Raw genomic sequence first — 352 nt, 5'->3', positions numbered from 1 at the left:
CTCAAACTACTGCACAATTGCACTTATCTCATATGCTAGCAAAGTAATGCTCAAAATTCTCCAAGCCAGACTTCGGCAATACATGAACGTTGAATTTCCAGATGTTCAAGCTGGTTTTAGAAAAGGCAGAGGAACCAGAGATTAAATTGCTAACATCCATTGGATTATCAAAAAAGCAAGAGAGTTCCAGAAAAACATCTACTCTGCTTTATTGATTATGCCAAAGCCTTTGATGGTGTGGGTCACATAAACTGTGGAAAATTCTGAAAGAGATGGGAATACCAGACCACCTGACCTGCCTCTTGAGAAATCTGTATGCAGGTCAGGAAGCAACAGTTAGAACTGGACATGG

This window comes from Bison bison, unplaced genomic scaffold, assembly GCF_000754665.1.
Source record: "Bison bison bison isolate TAMUID 2011002044 unplaced genomic scaffold, Bison_UMD1.0 scf7180017864334, whole genome shotgun sequence".
NCBI classification, from domain to species: domain Eukaryota; kingdom Metazoa; phylum Chordata; class Mammalia; order Artiodactyla; family Bovidae; genus Bison; species Bison bison.
Note: the sequence above shows the minus strand (reverse complement) of the source record.